The sequence below is a fragment of the Dipodomys ordii genome, unplaced genomic scaffold, assembly GCF_000151885.1.
Source record: "Dipodomys ordii isolate 6190 unplaced genomic scaffold, Dord_2.0 Scaffold9, whole genome shotgun sequence".
NCBI lineage: Eukaryota > Metazoa > Chordata > Mammalia > Rodentia > Heteromyidae > Dipodomys > Dipodomys ordii.
The window spans coordinates 9,536,610-9,547,424 of NW_012267225.1; the positions used below are offsets into that span (position 1 = coordinate 9,536,610).

The following is a 10,815-nucleotide window of genomic DNA, read 5'->3' on the forward strand; positions in this document are numbered from 1 at the left end:
ATAATTTAAAAAAAATTAGTGCTGAGTGTGGTGGTACATACCTGCAATCCCAGCTCAGGTTTAAGAGGTATCCTGAGCCAGACAAGCCCAGCCATAAATATGAGATCCCAGTCAACAAAATAACTAAAAGGACGTGTTCTCTGCTGCCTAGCAGTCCTTCCACCCGCCCCGAACCTGGGCTGTCAGCCTGGGACTGGACAGGTTTTGCAGCCCCTCTACAGCATACTGGTGGCTCATTCTAGAGCTTGTGATAAGTAAGAAATCAGGCCCGGCTGGAGACACTTAAGCAAAGGCTGGATGACTTCATTTCCAGAACAGAAAGGAAACTCATGCATCAGAAAAAGTGACACCTAAACATATAAAAAGAATATGGCTGCACAAATACTAGAACCTGATCAGATAAAACAGTCTAAAGAATTCCTGGGAACCTACAATAAACTTACAGCAACCTGCTTTTTTGGACTGTGTTAAAGACTTCACAACAAGAGAAGTAAAACCTGAAGAGATTACCTGTTCAGAGCATTGCTTATAGAAATATTTTAAAATGGTGCAAAGAATATCCATGAGATTTTGGAACATCACATTCAGCAGAATGAGGTCCTAGCAGCTGAAGCAGGACTCCTGGGTCAGCTGTGATAGAGAAATCCAGATGGATGGACTCCAGTGAAACACGATGACAGCAGTGACACTGGAAATGAAGCTTCATCTGGTGAAATGCTCGGAAAGCAGTAAGCACCCTGTTAGTAGCTACTTGGCATATGGAAACCACTGGAGAAACAAAATCACATTCCCTAGGAATAATCAAAATGGAAGGTCATTGTTCAGTGAAAATAGTAAGAAGCAACATTTGTGGAGGCCTTAAGATTCATGGCTTGGTCACTTTGGTTAGAAAAATAAACTATTGTCTAATCATGTAGAAGGTAGAAAACAATTTTATTACTAAAAGTAAAGTAAATGAAAGTTATCACTGAGCAGTTAGTTGTTTATACTGTATAGAGCACAGTATTCTAACTAGACTGTGGTTACATTGAAATGTTTTCAACCAGAATCATCCTCCAAGTATTCCTGTTCATTCATATTTGCCTCAAATTGCTGGCAAATACATAAACCAGTTACTAGATTTAAAAAAAAAAAACCGAAAGAGAAAAGCTGTCTTGGGTATGAGTTAAGAGGCAGAGCATCTGCTTAGTCAGTGAGAGGCCCTGAGTTCAAACCCCAGCACTGTCCAAAAACATCTATATTCAAACTGAATTATAAAAACAAGAAAAATCATGTTCTTATCTTCAAATGTTCAAATAGAGAGGTTAAAAATAGAAAGATGGAAAAGGAAATTCAAGTGGAAAATAAAATTGTGGGACAAATTCTAATATTCAACAAAATTTCAAGGCTAAAAAGTCATGAAATAAAAACAAAATAAATGCGTACACTTTTAAGAGGAAAAATATAGGTCAAAATTATTTTAAAGGTCATGACTATAGATGCATCTAACTAAATATACATACATATATACACATACATAAAAATATATATGCTTTTACACATTCAGAAGGCAATAGTAGAAGCTTTCAAAAATAATACACAAAGAAGACCTAAATTATGTGACTAAAATGCTTGAAATCGTAAACAAATATAGAATTTTTATTCAACAAACAAAAATACCTTTTTTTGAAGCACATCTCTAATATTTATAAAAATTGACCAAAGACCCATATTAATCCCCAGTAAATTATAGGGGAAATGCAGTATTTTATTGTCTCTCCTCACTTATCATAATAAAGTAGAAACACCAATTAGTAACAAAAATATGGACTTTATAAAGTCCATATATTTGTAAACAAAAATACTCATGGCTAGACTTGAAGAATTCTTCACTTTATTTGAACTGATTCTTCATTTTACTTGAAGAAAAAATTGCAAGAAAAATTTTACACATTGGAAAATGCACTATATGAACACAGTGTATCACCATGCAAGTTAAAATTCCAAATATAATTATTAAGAAATAAGAGAGATCAAAACAAATTACCCAAGTGTAACACTCTTTGGTACTGAAAGCTTTTCACTGTAGCTTTGAATTAGTGCAGAAAGAAAATTTCTCCTAATTTCTCCTTATCAGAGTCTGGAATGTTCTTCCAGGGACCAACAGAGTCTAGTTCCTGGTAATGTTTACTTTCCATCCTTTCATCAAAGCCCAATGATATGACTGATTTTGGCATTCCATTCTCATGCAGCCACATAACACCGGCTGCTAATTTCAGACTCAGCTCTGCAGCTTTTTCCTGTCCCTTTCCATAAGGTTCTTATGCCCAGACATCCATACCAGAGCTTTGACAAACTCATCTGACTTGACTCCCTGCTCCCAGACAAGCAAGGTCTCCAAGGACCTGTATCTTTTCATTCCTTTGTTCCTAAGCCTTGATTTCCCCTTATTCCTTTACCTTTTCCCAAATATCAACTTAGAAATAGTGAAAATTAATTAAATAAATTGTCTAGTTACTCTTTGTGTGAAGTTTCTTCCTTTGTTTAAAAATTTAAAACTATGTGAAATTTAAAAGAAATTAAAATTGTTCTGGAGATAGATAGGTAGATAGGTAGATAGATAGATAGATAGATAGATAGATAGATAGATAGATAGATAGATAGATAGATAGATAGACCAACCAGAGATAGAATATTTGGCATGCAGCATATTTTATATTTTTTAAATATATATAATATGTTAAATATAATACACTTAAGGTCGGATGCTATATACATGCACATCACATACATATATACATATACTGATACATAAACCAGGGAGAAAGACAAAGAGGGATACTGCACTTATCAAAATGACCACTCTTCTTGTCTTGGGACTTCACAACCCAGTAGAGGAAAACAATAAGCATATCATGTCTTATGACAATGCAAAGTGAGAGTGGTGGTCACATAGTTAGATTTTGGCTTTCTAAGTAATTACACTATTCAAGATCTCCTTTGACTGTCATTTTTCAGTTAATATGAGTTTGTCAGCTTAATCTAGTTTCTTCAAATAATGGAAAACATGGATCCTTTGTCTCTCTAGGGCTGATTTACTTCACATAACATAATATTTTCCCCTTTCCATTTCTTTATACATGCTACAATATCATTCTTTCTAATGGAGGAGAAAAGGGGGGAAATGCAGACAACAATCCAATATATAGCCTACAAAATTTAAAAGAGTGAGGAAAGGGTGGGAAAGGAAGGGATGGGCGAGAATATTAGAAGGAGTGACATCAAGCTGTATTGTATTCATAAACTGCTTTGTTAAACAGCAAGCTCCTTCACACAACTACTTGAAGCTAATTATTAAAATTAAAAATAACATATTTAGAGTTTAAATCTGACTTCCATCAAGAACAAGAAGACAAAAACATCATTCTTCTTCATTTTGAGACTACGTTGTCAGGCCTGGAACTGAAATCCTCCTGCCCCAGCCTCCCAAGTGCTAGGGATAACAGGCACTAGACACCAGCCGGGCTACCATTATTCTTAAGCCAGCCAATACTAGAATTCTCCTTTCCTTCACCTCTAGCCTCACCAGAATAGCTGTTAATTGGCTTAACTTATTAACTTCTCATGTCCATATAACCCACTGCCCCTACCTACCTCTTACCTACAGGCCCTTGTCCCTTCTCCCCTGAGACCCTATTCACAACTGTCCCCTTCCAAGAGTCTCCCAAGCCCAGAGACCTGAGCTGACTTCTGGCATCTGAATCCTTTATTATTTATTATCAACACCTTTCCTTGGGCACTTTGAACATTGTCAGGTGCTCTTTATGCTTGATTACAAAGGAAGAAACTCCATTACTTGTGTTTGGGGGCTGAGAATATGTCATGTATGATAAAACAAAAATAAGTATAAATTGTCAAGGTCGCTCTTGACAAAATGTTGCATGAAGCCTCCTGGAAATTGGGGTAGTAGTTACAGCCTTCATGGACAATCCTATTTCACACTGCTGTTGAGAGGTCACCTGGTAGAATCAGGTACCAAGCCTGAACACGAAAACACTGATCCATATTTCTGTCGCCACCATCACTTCTAGTTGGGAGCTCATCTTCTGCTCTTCCTTCTTGGTGATCCCTAAGTTCAGCTTCCCAGAGCTATCTGGAATCTCTTCCCCCACCTTTTCCTACACTGATGTATACAAAACAAGTCTGTTCGACTTCATGTATACTCACTGGGCAAAAATATCAGTGTCACCTCAACTTCTGTCTAATTTGGGGAAAGCTTCTGATCTCACTAAATAAGTGATCTCACTAAATGAGTGAGCCTCCAGAACTGTTCCTTCCTTCCTTCCCCAGATGAAATATTAAGTAAGAGCTGGCTAAGCTGCACCTGTGGAAAGCCACCTCCAAGGTCAAGGACGTTTTCCAGATGCTGACGTTCAGGCCCCTGGAAGTCCCACGATCACTTTTCCCCTCTGGTCTCTACTCAGCTGAATGAAGCTTTCCATCCTCAGGAAACAAGGCAAGCCCTAAGCACCCCGAAGAGACTTTAGAGAAATGCAGCACAGAGACATGCTTGTGCCCAGTATGGTAGTATTTGTCTAGCAGCACTCGCCTGCAGTATCAGCTAATCAGGAGGCTGAGGAGCCTAGGAGTTTGGAACTAGGCTGGACAAACGGAGACTCCATCTCAGACAAAAAGAAAATGCATTCTTTTCTCAGGAAGAACCTCTCCAAAGGAGTATGTGTGGGTGAAGCTGAATCACAGTCTTCTTTGCAAATGGTTTCTTAGTGTAAATGAAGAGTCAGCATCAAATGTATCAGTTCCTTTTTTTCCTGTGAATTTGAATAGCTTGAATTCCAGAGGTAAAAGCTTACAAGTCCCAGGAGAGAAGCTGCTAATTAGTCCCCTCACCTGCTAGTGATCAGAACCCCCAACTGGATCAAGCTCTGGGGGTGCCAGTAGTAGGGGCCAAATCTCCCTCTAACCCTGAGTCATTACAACACCAAGATGCTAAAATACATCAATACTCCATTACATAACAGGGTCTTGTCTGCCACTGTGGACACAGGCTCCTTTAAGGACCAATGGCTTTCCTATACACTGTCACATCAGTCCTTAGACTTACTCCTGACAAGGATTGGTTTTCACACCACTCCTGAGTATGAAAAGCAGGGTTTCTCCACACGCCATCTCCCACTGCTTATGTTTGGCTCCACCTGGGAAGGAGGGGACAATCTCATGTCTTTTAACTCTTTAGCTTTGGAGTCACAGTGAAATGTGATCATGCCATCCATGGTGGAATAGAAAAAGCTGAAGGTCAAAACCAGCAAAAGCCAGCTGGGCACTGGTGGCTCCTGCCTGTAATCCTAGCTACTCAGGAAGCTGAGATCTGAGGATCATGGTTTGATGCCGGCCCCGCCAGAAAAATTCAAGAGATTGCAATTAAACAGAAATAAGCCAGAAGTAGAAGTGTATCTCAAAAGATAGAACAACAGCCTTGAGCAAAAAAGCTTGAGCTTGAGGCCCTGAATTCAAACCCTAGTACCAATACACAAAAGAACAAAAATAAAAAATCTACAGTAAAAGCATAGGGCTGAGATTACTACATAATATCTCTGGTAGAATGGGACAGGTCAGGACTGGGCAGGAGCTGGGGCTCACTGGTAGAACACGTATCTACCATTCCCAAAGCCGGGGATTCTATCCCAGCATCCTCTCCCTCCCCACAAAAAGGAAAAGATTTTCATAAGAGTGTTCCACAACTTTTGCAAACTTTCCTTATAAATGATCTATTGGAAACATGTGATTGTAAATGACTTGAAGCTGCAGATTTTTTCCATGATCCTAATTAACATAGACTCCCAATTGCCAATGCAGAGTCCTATGTGTGAATATCAGCAATTTAACCCACTGTGAACTGCCCATGAGGAAGGTGATCCTAAGGCAGAAAGTCACTAATAATTTGCTACATGGTCAAGAAAAGTGAATGCTTAGCAAAGAAGTAGAAAAAGAAAAAAGAAAATCACCTAAGCAATAGAATTTCTGGGTTTGGTTAGGCAGCTGTAACAGTGAATGTAACAAGCACTAGGCCTTGTTATTTTCAGCTGTCTCTAATCTCACACCTGTTGATACACATTAATCCTTAATGTCTGATAGCATTTCCATAATTTCCATGGAAGGGGGCATTTTCTCCTCACCTCAGTAATTAACTGTGCAATGCCTGCTGCTGAAGAGAAAACCAGCCAGTGCCCAGGACTGATAAGCAGGGTGGGAGATTCAGGCAACACATGGGGTGGGGGCCGTAGTGTTTGATTGCCCCCAGGGAAGAAGGATGTTTTGTACCCATTAGCCCTGGAGCCTGCAGCTCAACAGCTCTTCTTGCCAAGCCTAGATTCTTAAAACATCATCACCCACTAAAGTGTGTTTTTTGTTATAAGTTTGATAGTATTGAAAGAAAAATGACATTCTTGTTATTTAATTACCAATAGTAATCATGTTTAGTACAAGGTCCAATAAAATAGAATTGAAAGACTGCAAATGATCCACTCAGTCTAGTAAGTTCTTGTACCAAAAGTACCTGGATTATATACAGGTCTTGTGTGTAAACTCTAGTGTGAAGAGCTTCACAGCCTCCCAGATGATTTTTTTAGGAAGGGGAATAAAGATACAATAAAAGTTATTTCTACAATGAATTTCTTGCAATTTTTGTTAGTCACTAAAAGTTTCAATAATCCACTATGCTATAATATTCCTTGTAGATGGACAGATGATAGAGAGATGATAGATGGTAGGTGGGTAGGTAGGTAGGTAAACAGATAGACTTTTATAACTCACAAAAAAAAATCCACAATTAGCATTACCTTCAGTGGTCCACATGAATGTCAGATCCTTGTGGGCTCAGTAAATGTCATTAGTGTCTAAGTTGGACTCAAAGTCTAGACCACCTCTATCCTCCTGCTCTGTCCTATTCTGCTACCTGTAAGAGAAAGCATGAAGAAACACCTCCAAGGAAGCTGATTTTGGCCCGCTGGCTAAAGCTAAAGCATAATTCTGGAAAAACTTACTTTCCACTTTGGGTTCAAAACCAGAATTTGCTTCCTGCCTGAATCTCCTGCTGAGGCATACATCTTGGAATAGAGCAGTTCTCCTAACCAGCTAGCCCTGAGATCCTTGCTCGCAGCCCACCCCATGAGACCCTCCTGGTCCTCAGAGAGCCAGTGCTGCTCTGAGTTCTTGTTTTGGCCAGCTCTGTCTACCTGACTTGTCACACAGATTTGCAGACCCCTCTGGGGAGCAGAGTAGTCAGTCACACCCTCAAACATTAGCAAACAGCAAGTCTTCAATGGATGTCTTTTGTGTCAACAAGTAGATGTGTCTACTGTGGACTACCTTCCCTCAGCCCTCCCACCCTCCTTTCCCCTCATTCCTGACCTAGCATTCTGATTTTATCTAGATAAAAGTATTGAGGAAAGATCAGGAAACCCAAGAGATGGTCTCCGAAAACCTCTTCATAACAGACCCAACGACATGAGCAGAAGAAGAAAAAAATGGTACCTATACACAGTAGAGTATTATTCAGCCATAAAGAGAAATGAAATTATGTCATGTACAGGAAAATAGATGGAACTGCTGGCAATGTGTTCAGTGAAATAAATTAGACTAAGAAAAACTAAACACAGTATGTACTCTTTCGCGTGAAAAATTTATTTACATCTAAAAATCAAACATAAATATAAAAAGGGGACTAATTTAGTAGGAAGGAGGAACAAAAGGAGGAGGAGGAGAACAAGAATTCAAATGTTTTTTTGTCCTTTCATGCAATTGTTTCTAACATATTTATAAGATGATTTCTTTGTTGCTTTGTATGTCCCTCCCCCACGGTATAACCCCTGCTTTCACTGTATTTGATGTCGATATAATTTGTGGAGGGGAAGGGAAAAAAACAACTCGGTTAACTAGGATACAGGTGGACCCATTGCAACAATGAGATGTACAAGTCATTATGTCCAAAAACAAACTTTACAGCTTTGGTCGGAGGTGGAGGGAGGATCGGGTGGGGGGAGGGAGGAGTATGGGAAGGGATGGGAAGGGGAAACAAAGAGGAGGCAACAATGCTTGATAAGAAATGTACTCGTTATCTTACCCATGTAATTGTAACTCCTCTGTATGGTATTCTCACAATAAAAAAAAAAGGGTAATAGGGATGATTCGATGGAAGTACACTCTACACATGTACAACAAAAGTCATGACTAAACCCATGATTTGTACAATTATTTTTAAAGAAAAATTTTAAATTAAAACTCTGAAAATAATGCTACTTGTAAGAGAAATAAAGAAATGAGAAATAAAGAAATAATATACCATACAAATATATTTTTTAAAAACATACACAGCAATCTTAACTGTAGGCAAAAAATAAATAATAATAGCAATAATAATAATAATAGCAATAATAAAAGGGCTAAAAATGAGTAGAGCAAAGCCTCATACACAAAGGTAAGTTTCAAGGCGGGAAGATCATGGTCTAAGTCCAGTCCCATTCAAAAGTCAAGAATCCACCTGGAAAATAACTGAAGAAAGAAAAATTGCCAGGGCATGCCTCAAGTAGTAGAGCTCTGGCCTGGCAAGCATGAGGTCAAGAGTTCAAACAGTAGTGCTACCAGGAAAGGAAGGAAGGAAGAAGGAAGGAAGGAAGGAAGAAGGAAGGAAGGAAGGAAGGAAGGAAGGAAAAGAAAACCTTAATTAAAGACTTATAAAGGGGCTGGGAAGGTGGCTCAGTGCAAGCGCTTGCCTTGCATGCATGAGGCCCTGGGTTCAATTCCTCAGCACCACATAAGCAAAAAGAAAAAAGCCAGAAGTGGTGCTGTGGCTCAAGTGGTAGAACGCTAGCCTTGAGCTGAGGAGTTGAGGGACAGCGCCCAGGCCCAGAGTTCAGGCCCCACAACCAGACCCCACCCCCCAAAAAAGACATAAAGTCAGGCATAAAAAAATTTTTAAAATATAGGGAAATAATGTAATACCAGCTTTCATGGATAATAGTTTCTTAAAACTGATAATGAAAAGTATAAAGTATAAAAAATAAGAAGTAGAGAATATTTTAACTCAATTATGTTTTAGCATACCTGTAATCCCACAACTCAGGAAGCTGAGATAGGAGAATTCACAGTGCCAGGCCAGCTTGGGCTGCATAGTGAAGTTCTGTCTCAGGAGAAGTTACTTTACTTTTGTAGAAAAGATCACACCACTCAGTAAGAAATGTGAGCAAATCATCAACAAGGTAACCTTTCAGTTGCGGTGGAATGCAAAGTTAAAGAGAATAAGGCCTGGCAATAGAAAATATTTAGAATTAGTGTCAAAGCTATGGTATATATGAATGAGATTAACAGGCAGACAATATAAGGTAATTTGTTGGAAGCTATATGTCTCATTCAGCCTACCAATTCTACTATAGAAATATTGTCTGGGACAACTGCACAATGTATAAAAGCATTCTTAGCAGAACTAGGAGTATAGCTCAATGGTAGGGTTCATCTTCAAGGCCCTAGGATCCATCCCTACCACTAGAAAAAAATTATAAATTTAGTAGTATCATATAAATCAGAAGAAAAGGAAAATTATAATTATCTGTAATAAAAATGTGTAAATAAGGTTGAGTTAAATTCATATTCTTAAATACTGTGAGGTTGTTTGGGTTATAGCTCAGAAGTAGACTACCTGTTTAGCAGATGCAAATCCCTGGGCTCCAGTTCAATCTTAGGAAAACACACACACACACACACACACACACAGACACACACACACACACACACACGTGGTACTTACCTGTAATCCTAGTTATTCAGAAGGCAGAGCCTAAAGAAGGGTAAATTCAAACCTAATCAAACCTATCACCTAGTGATAGCCTCTCTCAACAAATAATGATATAAATAAATTTAAAATATGGTATATGAAAATGCAAAAGTCTCCTTTTGTAAAAATTAAGCCAAAGAATCATAAAGTATGTAATATTAGTCATACTCAACTTTGAACCTTGCCAAAATATATTGTACATTGTGCATATGACAGTGCTGGAATTTGAACTCAGAGCTTTGTGCTTACTAGACTGGCAAGATACTACTGAGCCACACCTCTAGCCCTGTGTTTATGTTTGTTTGTTAACTGGTGCATTTTAGAGCAAGGTCTCTTTTCCTACCTGGGAACCCCTGTGATGCACAAGCCACCTACTTTTAGGCTTCATGTCATTCAGCTCCATTCAGCTTTCCTCCACGGCATTTTGTGGACTTTGCTCAGGCTGGCCTGGAACAGCCACACTCCAATCCCATCCTCCCACATAGCTTAGAACAAAAGGCATGTGAGAAGGGCTGAGAAGGGGGTCTCACAACCAGGGCTCGCCTCAAACCATGATCCTCCTATTCTCTCAGCCTCCCAAATAGCTAAGGCATGAACCACCGATGCCCAGGTTACTTTATTTTTATTTCTAGTTAGCTTTTGGTGGTACTAGAGTTTGAACTCTGGACTTTATATTTGCTAGACAGGCACCCTACCACATAAGCCACAACCACAGCCTTTTTATTCTGATTATTTTTTGGATAAGATCTTGCCTTTTGTCTGGGCTGACCTAACTGAAATCTTTTATCTACACTTCCTGCCATAGCTGGGGTAACAGGTGAACGATACCATACCCAGCTTTCCTCTGTTTATCTGGGATCTCATTGTAAGGTTTGGAGAAAGGAAACCTCCACATGGTGGTTCAGGCGGGAGAGAGTTTATTAGCAGAACCAAACTACTGGTCCACCTAAGATGTAGTGTGCAATGGGGGAGACTAATGATGGAGAGAG

At 39.2% G+C, this 10,815-nt stretch overlaps 1 pseudogene; it reads left to right on the plus strand.

The window, feature by feature from the left end:
* Nucleotides 1–329: 329 nt before the first annotated feature.
* LOC105980383 lies at nucleotides 330–636 on the plus strand (annotated as a pseudogene).
* The last annotated feature ends 10,179 nt before the right edge of the window (nucleotides 637–10,815 follow it).